The 10,155-nt window shown below is 34.0% G+C and overlaps 1 long non-coding RNA gene across 1 annotated transcript; it reads right to left on the minus strand.

Moving 5' to 3' along the window:
• Positions 1–7,821: 7,821 nt before the first annotated feature.
• LOC149157714 (uncharacterized) lies at positions 7,822–8,790 on the minus strand. Its single transcript, XR_016262005.1, has 4 exons — positions 8,608–8,790; positions 8,426–8,519; positions 8,261–8,290; positions 7,822–8,164 (listed from the first exon to the last, which is right to left on the minus strand). It is a non-coding gene; the product is annotated as an uncharacterized LOC149157714 (long non-coding RNA).
• Between the last annotated feature and the right edge of the window lie 1,365 nt (positions 8,791–10,155).

Here is a 10,155-nt window from a genome sequence, read left to right on the forward strand (position 1 = left end):
ACTTGAAGCTACTCTACTCATCCACAGAAGTACATTCACGACCGAGAACACAAATAATTAACATGCATCAATATTTCACACACATACACAAATATTTATCTATGGGACAACAACTACTCAAAATCTCTTACTATCTATATTGCATTAATCAAATAATAGAGAATAAATACAATTCTTGCTCAAGCTTGAGCACACCCTACACTAGTATAATATATCTCACTACATCACAGATTGAATCAAGCCAATACTTAGCCAATTTATCAGCCTGCCAAGCTCCTATTTCCTTGCATTGTTCCCTTGGGTATTAGCCCCTATTAAATAGTTAAATTTCTCATTGATAATTGCACAATTCCTTTAGGCCCTTATTTGACTACATTCACCACCTGTACAACTTGAACTAGTTTACAATTGATAGTACATTGCGCTTGAACTCCAATCTCAACTCAGTTTCTTGAATTATTTGTGTGTATGAAATAATTTAGGCTGATTGATCAGTTAACTAGATGATTACTCAGTGTGAAAAAAGTTACACACCCTTGACTGAACCTCCACTAGTTCTACTAATAGTGAGAACTAGTTACATTTACAATAACTCAAACTAACGAAAATAGATTGCTACAAATTAGCAACCAATCATGTAAAACTAAACTCAAGTGTCTCCAGCTTGAATTTACTGAGTTAACTGAGTGACAAGAGCCATGTCACCTCAATTAACTACCTCCAAGTATTTTACTAAAATTGAAATTGAAATTTATCCTAACTTAATCAAGGAAAAAATAAATTAGGATTTTCTTGCTGCATTTTCAACACTCGCTCTCAGCAAGAAAGGGATTATTAACTCTACCCTGATCTAATACCTTTGGAATGTATTGAATGCAACACTTCTCTCTGTTGTTGTTTCTACTGCAACATCTACAATTAAGAAACATCCAAAATTAAAAAAATAATCATTGAATCAATTTGCAACTCTCTACTGGGAAAATTGTGTTGTTGTTGTCTTTGTTACTGAGCCTCCTACTCTGTTGTCAACACTCCTATGCACTCCTCCGTATTTGAATGACATTAATCCTCCTTCTACTAAATACTATGGGACCTTGTAGCAAGGGTAATGATCTATGAGACAAACACACCTCAATGGACCCTACCAAAATTCCTGCAACTCTTAGACTAAGGATCTACATCACTCCACCTCACTCCTGGAGGTATAGTTACATGTGCCTCTACCCACTTGGCTTGAAATTTCCCCATACTGGAGGTCTTTTCTTGAGTGGATATCTCCACTCTTTCTCCTCTCTGCTTCTCCATTTGTTGTTGCTCCACAACTTCTTGAGGCTACTTTTGAGGTTGCATGTTGAGAGGTCTAACATGTTCCCTCTCAACCAACAAATGTTTAGCCTTTTCCTTGCTCCTCAAGGCTCTGCATGCATATTCAGCCTCAAGTGCATATAGGTTCTTGACTCGAACCTCGATCTGCTTCACTTATGTTGTGGCGATATGTCTGAGGAAATCATTCCCTTTGCTAAATATCACATCATAGTCATGGGCTTTCAACACAACTACAGAGAGAATATTCTTCTTTAGACCTGGTACAAACATCACATGCTTGAGCTTGAGAGGGGAGCTAGACTCCCTCTCAAAGGTGATAGTACCGATCCTAATCACACCATACTTTTCATCGTCTCCAAACTCAATGTTCGTCTGGGGATCTTTCTCTTCCAAGTCACTAAAAAATTATTTGTTCCCCGTCATGTAGAATGAGGAACCGCTATCAAGATACCACATGCTCCCCATCATTGTGCTCACCATCCATGTGATGAGAGTGAAGTCAAGATTAAACTGTGAAGCCAAATCTTCACCTGCTACTGATGCCGCAGGGTCCTTGCTTGCCTTTTTCTCTGGACATTTCATGGCATAGTGCCTGAATTCATGACTATGAAAGCAATTGATTTTGGACAAGTATTTATGCTTTCCCTCTTGGTTGGAATGAGCCTCACCTTGGGAATTCTTCCCTTTGGCTTCTTTCCCTTGCCGAATAATGAAAATTCATATTCCTCTTCTTTGGAAGAGGTCCCATCTGTAGTATTCTGCCTTATTTCTTCTTGCACCAAATCGAACCAAAGGCGTTCCCAATTTGGTAGCTTCTCCATCCCATTCACTAAATCATGGTAGTTGTGCCAGCTCTTGGGAAGGCCTGGAAGTGTTAGTTTTACCATATCATCCTCTGTTACATTAACACCAACTTGACCAAGTCCATCACGACATTATCTGAACCAGATAAGGTACTATGGTATTGTGTCGTTCTTTTGCATCTTGATATTCTGAAGCTTGTCCTTGAGTGTCATCTTCCTGTGGTCCCTAGTGCTTTGGAACAAATATGTCAAGGCTTGCCACATTGCATATTGAGTCTCTTTCATGTGGATATTCGAGACAATATGGTCTCGAACTCCCTCCAATATGATCCTCCTCTCCTTCGCTACACACTTCTTCCATTTTGCTAGATCTTGAGCCGGAAATGTTGGAGGCTTCGAGATATCATTATCTATGAATTCCTTCAACCCATTATCTTCCAACACTGCCTCCATCATGTCCTTCCAAGAAACATAATTCGAGCTACCCTAAAGGGAATACTCGAGTCTCAGTCCATAGAAAGCCATCCTGCTAGCTCTGAAGAAATTATCCTGCAAATTTGATCCACTTGCAGAGACAACTTTGAATTCTCTTCTTTATTGTGATTCCTGCTCTAATACCATGTAGAAATTTAATGTGTAGATTCAAAACTGCTCATGAAATTTACTAAATCACAAGACTTGAAGCTACTCTACTCATCTACGGAAGTAAATTCACGATCGAAAATACAAATCATTAACATGCATCAAGATTTAACACACACACAAATATTTATCTAGGGGAAAGCAAATGCTCAAAAACCCTTACTATCTGTATTGCATTAATTTAAGAATAGAGAAGAAATATAATGCTTTCTCAAGCCTGAGCACACCCTATGCTAGTATAATCTATCTCACTACCTCACAGAATGACTCAAGCCAATACTTAGCCAATTTCTCAAACTGTTAAGCTCATATTGCCTTGCGTCATTCCCTTGGGAATTATACCCTTTTAAATAGGGAAATTTCTCATTGAGAATTGCACAATTCATTTAGGCCCCTCTTTGACTGCATGCACCACTTGTACAACTTAACTAGTTTAAAACTAATAGTACACTGCCCTTGAACTCCAATCTTAGCTGGGCAACCGAGTTCTCTACATGCATGAGTTAATTTAGGTTGATTAATCAGTTAACTATATGATTACTTAGTGTGAAAAAAGTTACAAACCCTTGTAACCTCAATGTGAAAAAAGTTACACACCCTTGACTGAACCTCAACTAATTCTACTAACAGTGAGAAATAGTTACATTGACAATAACTCAAATTAATTGAAATAGATTGCTACAAATTAGCAACCAATCATGTAAAACTAAACTCAAGTGTCTCCAACTCAAATTTACTGGATTAACTGAGTGACAAGAGCCATGTCACCTCAGTTAACTACCTCCAAGTATTTTACTGAAATTGAAATTTGAATTTCTCCTAATTTAATAAAAGAAAAATTAAATTAGGATTTTCTTGTTTCATTTTCGACTCTCTCTCTCTCTCTCTCTCTCTCTCTCTATATATATATATATATATATATGTATGTATATGTGTATGTGTATGTATATGTATATGTATATGTATATATATATATATATATATATATATATATATATATATGTATGTATGTATATATGTATATATATATATATATATATATATATATGTCCTACAACTCTATTGACTATCTCCCTCCCTCTCATTCTCTCTTCTCCTTCTCTCCATCTCTCATTCTTTGTCTTTCTCTCTCACCCTCAAACATACACACTCTCTCCCTCTCTCCATTCTAAATCCCTCTCTCTCTCTCCACCTTTCTCTCTTTATATGTCTTGAACTTCTTCCCTCCCTATATTTCCTCCAACTTCATCTCTGGAGCTCCCTCTCTTTCTCCTCCACTCTCTGCTCCTCTCACTCTCTCCATCTTTGTGTCCCCCCTCTCTCTCTTACCCTTCTCTCCCTCTCTCCCCTCTATATTTCAAAATTTTTAAAATACTTTGACAATTAAAATATTATGTTTAAATCGTTTTTTTTTTATTTTGATGTCGTACAACAATTTTTTTTTTTTTTTTTTTTTTTTTTTTTTTTTTTTTTTTTTTTTTTTTTTTTTAATTATATAATACATATTTAAAATGCAAGAGTTGAAATGTGTGTTGTACATTCACCTAGAGGAAAAATGATAATTTTCTATGGAAATATTATCTAAAATTTCCCAAAATATTATTGTTCCAACTACCTCCATCAGAGATACATAAAGTGCTTCATGACTTCCAATTGACACTGTTTCGGTTTTATTTCTTTACGTAGCTTTAGGTTATGCTTAATTTAGGATTTTATAATTTATTATTTTAGATTTATAAAAAAATAGGTTAAATAAAATTAACATATTGAGATAGCTTGTATGACTCTTTTACACCGCGTATCTCAACCACATTTATTAATGTCGTTGTACTAGTATATATTATAATATAACAATTTTTTTACTATATTAAAGTTAATATTATATTATATTAACCCAAAATTAATTAATTTAATAATATTAACATTAAAATATATCAATATTAAATTTTATATATTAAGATCACATTTCATAATTTAATTTAATAATAATAATAATAGTTTTTTATATTGATATTAAATTTAATAAGGTTTCTACATGACATGATCACAAAAATTATAATAAAATTTGGAATTTTAAAATGTGGTAAAAAGTGGAAAATGACTTCCAATTGAAACTGTTTAGGTTTTATTTCTTTAGGTAGCTTTAGGTTATGCTTAATTTATGATTTTATAATTTATTATTTTAGATTTATAAAAAAATAGGTTAAATAAAATTAACATATTGAGATAGCTTGTATGACTCTTTTTGTGTTAATGACTTTTTTACACCGCATATCTCAACCACATTTATTAATACTGTTGTACTAGTATATATAATAATATAACAATTTTTTTATTATATTAACCCAAAATTAATTAATTTAATAATATTAACATTAAAATATATTAATATTAAATTTTATATATTAATATCACATTTCATAATTTAATTTAATAATAATAATAGTTTTTTTATATTGATATTAAATTTAATAAGGTTTCTACCTGACATGATCACAAAAATTATAATAAAATTTGGAATTTTAAAATGTGGTAAAAAAAATTGTGGAAGTTAAATTCACGATCTATTCAAACTCAGGGTGTATGATAAGGTATATTTTTAGCACAGATAGACATACATAAACATTGCTCCCATACTAGTTGTACAATGTACATCTCGAAGCAATAACATAAAAAATTTCTAATGTTGTTTATAACGTAGGTCCAATTGAATTTTCATTTTTAGTAAAATAATACGATATCAACTTGGTTAAATTTATTGATGGATTAAATTTTAGATCTTTATTGATGGATTAAATTTTAGATCTTTATTGATTTTAGATCACAATTTGTTTTTATAGAAGCTCGATCGAGCCTTATAGCTCGATCTAGCCGATCTAGCCTCTTTTAACCAAGTAAATGGATCTAGCCTCTGTTAACCACGTAAATGGATCAATCAAGGGTTTACGGAACCCGATCGAGCTTCTGAAGTCCTAAAATCCACAATTTCAGCACTGCTTCTACAAAATTTCCCGCAACACCATTATGTACCCTAGAGGACTTAGGGAAAAATTTGTCCTTAGGTGAAAGAGTTGATCATGTTGGATTCATGAATGAATCGTCTATCCAATGGCATATGAATCTGACATTTTTGAATTCATATTATATTTTTCATCTAATTTCTTTTAAACATAATGCTTGAAATTTTTTTGAAGAGTTTTAAAAAGGTTGAATAAAAAATCAATATCATAAAATATACAAAAAAAAAAAAGAATACCACTATCTTTATTTACGAGTCTTGTACTCTTCATTTTGAAATTTATTTCAATAGTTGAAAAAGGAATTATGCGAAAATGAAATTGAAATATTAAAAAATATAATTTTACATAAAAGAATAAAATTTTAATATTAAAAACTTAGCTCTCTCCGTGTATATCACGCTCATATATATATTTATTAAATTACGCATTTTGCTCATATATATATATATATATATATATATATATATATATATATTAAATTAGGCATGACTATGCGTATCTGTTAAGATGTGTGGAAATTTGCAAGGACAAACATTTCATTTAATGGAAAATATTAAATTACACATTTTAGACTAAGTTATGTTATGTGAACACAAATGTACCTCTTAAGGTGTGTGGAAATTTGCAAAGGACAAACATTTCATTTGATGGAAAATTGACATATTATACAATATTAAAAAATTTCAGAAAAAAAATATCAATAGGACAACAACATAATTCTCCAAAATTTTTCTTTTTACTGTGAATCAAAATTCACAATGTTTATATGAATTTTAAGAGTTTCAATTCCATAAAAGAGTAAAATTTAGAAATTTTATCACCACATTTGGTCCAAAAGTGTAACTGATCTTCATGCATTTAGCGTGAAGCATATCACAATCTATTCCAAAGGCTAGGAAACACCAGGATGATGTTTGTTTTGAGGGAGAGATGTAACATCCCTTTAGTAAAATTGTAAATATTTCTTTTATTGCTTGAAAAACACATTTTAGAAACTATAAGACCCATGTTTGTTTTGAGGGAGAGATGTAACATCCCTTTAGTAAAATTGTAAATATTTCTTTTATTGTTTGAAAAACACATTTTACAAACTATAAGACCCATGTTGAGGGTCGAAAATGTAAACCTAATGTGAATAACTAATTTCTATTTTTAATATTAAAAACAATGCAATGTAATATTTCAATGGGAAAAATATGTTATTTAGGGTTTCACATTCTAGACAATTACAAGCTGTCAGGAAGGGCTTGTGGCAGAGGTAGTTTTTTTGCCCAAATCTCCTCTCTTGAGAGATAGTTTATCTCAAACAATGAAAAGAGATTAGCATAAGGTGAGAGGGAAAAATGGGAAGAAACCTTGTTGGGGATCTTGTTGGAGGAAGCCTATTCAGCTAAGTTCTCCTCTCCAAGATGCTACCAGAGGAAGGCATAATGCTACCATATAATATATCTTGTTCTAGGCCAAGTTTTCATTGCATAGGAATTTATCCTAAATGTGAAACATGCTCGGGGGAGTTATGGTTACAGGAAACAGGAAAAGAACCAGTCTTCTTAGTTGGGTGGAGCATTGATTTCTCCATTGTGGTTTCCCTATGACAATTTTGATTTCGTTATACAGATAAGTGTGATTGTGGAAAAAATATATTCACTAGGTCTGCTACTTTATTGCATAAATATTTGTTTTGGAATGGTAGTTATTACTGTATATCTGTGTGCATGAAAAACAAAAACTAGTATGGTGCTTAGTTTTTGTTCTCATTTAACTAATGTAACCACTGAAAACACTAATGTGAAACTTGCTAGAAAAATTAGCAATAAATATACATGCACCAAATAACAATGAGTCGGTGTGTTCAAACATATAACATATAAAGAAAGGATGATAAGAACTATATTTTAAAATTACAATTTGGCACCAACATATCATTTTTCCAAAGAAAAAACAATTCTTTTAACAAAAGAAAAAGAGAAGAAACTCAAATTATTTCTCCTCTAGTTCAGAACATTTCCATATCATTACAAGAATTTGAATGTGGTTTATAGCCTAAGAGAAGGAATAATAATAAAAAAAGCCATAATATAATATTGTAATTTTGTTGATATGAGTATTCTCTTGCTGTCTAAGTCTATTTACCCAAAGGTCACAAGGGTTAGAAACCCTGACGGGGTTTGAAACACTGAAAAATGCCAATTCGTGGTCATTCTTCAAGAAAGACAAGTATGCAAAATATGGCAAACTAATTCTAAACTGACTAACTAATGTCACTCTAATTCTGTTGAGGGTTGTTGAAAAGCAACCCTAAGTTAGGGTTTGTCATGAATATATCCCTCTCACAACTTACCGAATCTGAGTAGGCTACTGACCTCACCATACCTGCAAACAAAAGTGGAAAGGATTAGGCTACTCCCTGTGTTCAGAATCATACCAAATGAGGAGTTTAATAGCGGAATTAAGGGGCCAAACCCTTACCTGGGAAAAAGAGAAAATGACGGCCACTCCCTTAAGCCATGAAAGAACACACACAAAAATAAGAGGTAAAAATACATAGTTAGACGGAGGGAGAGATTGCCATAACGTCCTTAAAAAGATGAAATTTTCGGCTAATACCAAAAACCATAAACCCCAAATGATTACCTATTTTGTCAACAGCCAACATCTGTCAGGGTATGATTTCTTGAGTTGGAATCTCTCTGCTCCTTGAAAACACCTTGAATTGTGCCCAAGATTCCTGCCATTAACCAGAGAAAATCAATCCATGATAATATTACCTGGACAATCGTTAGATAAGTCCGCTGAAGATAAACAACCATACATACTCTCAGTAGCGAAGACCCAAAATCATAACCAAAAGTAAGTCGTGTTGTAGAACCAATCGGTGGAATGACAGGTGATTAGGGCTTGAGTTACAGGCGGTGGAGCCACTCTTTCCCCAGCGACGGAAGTGAGAATGAGGGACTCACCGGCTGGACGGGTTAGGTGGTTACCCTAACCATCCTAGGACACATCTACATAGTCCATACCCTTACAGGAGATCCTTCACATGAGCGGTGGATTCCCTTTTTTCGTGAGTCTGCTTTTGCTACAGTGATATGGGGTTTAACGGTAAGTTTTGTTGGGTGAAACCCACGAGACGGAGGTTCAAATCTCGTTGAGTACATGGCCTGTTGTGTCTTGGCTAGAAGAGTAGGCGACCCCAGAGTGGACGTCTCGGCTCTTGTTGAGGCATAAGTTCTTGCTATGTGTGGCTTGCAGGTTGCTGCACCTAGCCTAGGTTTATAGTGGCAGCCAGTTGGATTTGATCCTGGGCCTGCCCAGGATAACTCTCACCAGTTACCGATTGTCCTAGTGTTAAAAAAAAAAAAAAAAATCATAGAGACTTAGTATACCTGACTTGCAGGTGGTTGGTTATGCTCTTGGTGTTATAGTGGCAGCGTTGAGGTTTCATCTGGGTCTCCCTTAGATTAGGCCAGACAATTACGGATTCACCATGTTGTAAAAAAAAAAAAACTAGAAGAAAAGTCAAATCATCGTTCAGAGGAATCCAAATCAAACATTATCATAAAATTTCCCAACAATACTGCAATCTAGAAACCTCTGCATGGTGTATGCACATGATAATATGAGAAGGCCAAGAGTGGGATTTTTCACATGGGTCTTGTAATATAGGCCAAGAGTGGGATTTTTCACATGGGTCTTGTAATATAATAAGTTTGTAAAGGTCATAGGATACATGAAAAGCGTGTTAGACCTTCCTTCTTTTTTTTTTTAACCACATGGTGAATCAGTGACTATCAAGTTTAATCCACGGGAGACCCAGGATCAAACCTCATTGCTGCCACTATAACACCAAGAGCATAACCAACCACCTGCAAGTCGGGTATGCTAAGATCCTATGATTTTAGCAAGAGCAGACCCAGCGGTCAGGGGGGGTCCGCCCCTCTAGCCGCCACCACAGCAGGTCACTGTACTCCATGAGATTTGAACTTTGGTCTCCCGAGCTTCGCCCGTTTGACTTACCGTTAGACCTTCCTTCATACAAAAAAAATTAATAAATTCTAAGGTGAAAACATTTGTGCACCATCATGAATATGAGGGGAGCATAGGGTCCTAACACTAACTCGCTTAAAACCAATGTACAATTTTACCCGAGAAGAAAATAATAATAGTAAACGTTCCATTGCGATGAATACCCATAAAAGTATATGGAAGGAAAAGTCATGAGAACCTGCACACTTGGACCCGGAAGCCCATAAAATGCGTGTTTTAAATCAAATTTAATTAAAAAAAGAAGGCACTGATTTCTATACATTCAATTTCTAACTAGCTGTGCTAAAAGTGTTGTTACGAGGGAGACGTTGCATGAT

The sequence above is a fragment of the Pinus tabuliformis genome, chromosome 5_2 (assembly GCF_031772625.1).
Source record: "Pinus tabuliformis cultivar Carrire ecotype Pingquan chromosome 5_2, CPIR1, whole genome shotgun sequence".
Lineage (NCBI taxonomy): Eukaryota > Viridiplantae > Streptophyta > Pinopsida > Pinales > Pinaceae > Pinus > Pinus tabuliformis.